General features: G+C 40.9%; 1 pseudogene; it reads right to left on the bottom strand.

Annotated features, from left to right (window-relative positions):
- Nucleotides 1–544: 544 nt before the first annotated feature.
- LOC130859303 (40S ribosomal protein S2-like) lies at nt 545–1,408 on the bottom strand (annotated as a pseudogene).
- Between the last annotated feature and the right edge of the window lie 1,037 nt (nt 1,409–2,445).

Here is a 2,445-nt window from a genome sequence, read left to right on the forward strand (position 1 = left end):
TTGATTCTTCTTATGGCTGAGTAATATTCCATTGTATGAATATACCACATCTTCTTTATCTATTCATCTGTTGTTGGACATTTGTTTCCATGTCCTGGCTATTGTAAATAGTGCTGCAATGAACATTGGGGTACATATGTCCTTTTGAATTATGGTGTTCTCAAGGGTATATGCCCAGTAGTGGGATTACTGGGTCATATGGTAGTTCTGTTTTTAGTTTTTAAGGAACCTCCATACTGTTCTCCACAGTGGCTGTATCAATTTACATTTCTACCAATGGTGCAAGAGAGTTCCCCTTCTCCACACCCTCTCCAGCATTTATTGTGTGTAGATTTTTTGATGGTGGCCATTCTGACCAGTGTGAGATGATACCTCATTGAAGTTTGGACTTGCATTTCTCTAATAATTAGTGATGTTGAGCATCTTTTCATGTGCGTCTTGGCTATCTGTATGTCTTCTTTGGAGAAATGTCTATTTAGGTCTTCTGCCCATTTTTTGATTGTTTTTTTCCCAGCTTCATTTACTTTATTTTTCTTATATAAAACTATGTGGTGGCTACAGCTGGAGCCCGGGTCTTCTTCACAGAAACTCTGATGTGGGTCTTTACAAGATGGTCAGTGAATTCCTGATATAGAGATTTGGCGAACGCTGTGTCTTTCCAGAGATCAGGAGTGAAATAACTGTAGGTCTTGGAAATGGCATCCAAAGTGGCCTTGGAGAAGTTGCCCAGGGTGGTGGTGCAGCCCCTGGCAGAGGTGTAGCAGTTGTCAATTCCAGCCATCATCAGTAGCTTCTTGGGCACAGGAGCTGAGATGATGCCAGTGCCCCTGGGGGCAGGGATGAGGTGCACCAGCACAGAGCCACAGTGGCCAGTCACTCTGCAAGTGATGGTATGGGGCTTGCCTATCTTGTTCCCCCAGTAGCCTTGCCACACAGGCACAATGGAGAGCTTGGCCAGAATGATGGCCCCATAGAAGGCATCTTGACACCCAAAATGACATATCCATTGTAATCCCCACAGGTGGCAAAAGCCTTGAACCTTGTCCGCTGGCCAGCGCAGCTCTGCTTTTGTACAGACATAATCTTCAAAAACTTGTCCTTGAGGGATGACCCCAAGAAAAAGTCAATGATCTCAGATACCTTGATCGGCTGAGAGAAGAGATAGATCTCCTTTAGGGATTTGATCTTCATGTCCTTGACCAGGCAGCCCAGCTTGGTGACAAGGAGCCACTCCTTGTCCTCAGACTTGCCTCTGCGAGCTCCGCAGCCTCAGCCCCAGCCCCAACCCCAACCCCAACCCCAGCCTCCACCTCAGCCCTGGATTCCACTGCCGATCACCGTGGAAGCCACCACAAACTCACATTCCAGGGCCCCTGGGCCCTCCCGAAGCACCAGCATCATCCTCCATGTGGTGTTTTTATGGAGAAGAAGCTTGTTTTTTTTATTTGTTTGTTTGTTTGTTTTGTTTTTTTGATATTGAGCTCCATGAACTGTTTGTATATTTTGGAGATTGTCTATTATTTTATTTGCAAATATTTTCTCCCATTGTGAAGCTTTTCTCTTTGTCTTATTTATGGTTTTCTATGCTGTGTGAAAGCTTTTAAGTTTAATTAGGTCCCATTTGTTTATTTTTGTTTTTATTTTCATTACTCTAGAAGGTGGGTCCAAAAAGATCTTGCTGCAATTTATGTCAAAAAGTATTCTTTCTCTGTTTTCCTCTAAGAGTTTTATAGTGTCCAGTTTTACACTTAGGACAATAATCCATTTTGAGTTTGTTTTTGTGTATGGTGTTAGGGAGTGTTCTAATTTCATTCTTTTACATGTAGCTGTCCAGTTTTCCCAACACCACTTATTGAAGAGGCTATCTTTTCTCCACTGTATATTCTCACCTCCTTTGACATAGATTAGGTAACTCTAGGTGTGTGGGTTTATCGCTCGGCTTTCTACCCTGTACCATTGATCTATATTTCTGTTTTTTGTGCCAGTACCATACTGTCTTGATTGCTGTAGCTTTGTAGTATAATCTGAAGTCAGGGAGCCTGATTCCTCCAGCTTCATTTTTCTTTCTCAAGATTGCTTTGGATATTCGAGGTATTTTGTGTTTCAATACAAATTATAAAATTTTTCTAATTCTGTTAAAAATGGCATTGGTAATTTGATAGGGATTGCATTGAGTCTGTAGATTGCTTTAGGTAGTATAGTCATTTTCACAATATTGATTCTTTTAATAGAAGAACATGGTCTATTTCTCCATCTGTTAATGTCATCTTTTATTTCTTCCATCAGTGTTTTATAGTTTTCTGAATACAGGTCTTTTGCCTCCTTAGGTATGTTTATTCCTAGGTATTTTATTCTTTTTGTTGCAATCATAAATGGGATTGCTTCCTTAATTTTTCTTTCTGATCTTTCGTTGTTAGTATATAGGAATGTGAGAGATTTCTGTGC

This window comes from Hippopotamus amphibius, chromosome 8 (assembly GCF_030028045.1).
Source record: "Hippopotamus amphibius kiboko isolate mHipAmp2 chromosome 8, mHipAmp2.hap2, whole genome shotgun sequence".
In the NCBI taxonomy this organism is placed as follows: domain Eukaryota; kingdom Metazoa; phylum Chordata; class Mammalia; order Artiodactyla; family Hippopotamidae; genus Hippopotamus; species Hippopotamus amphibius.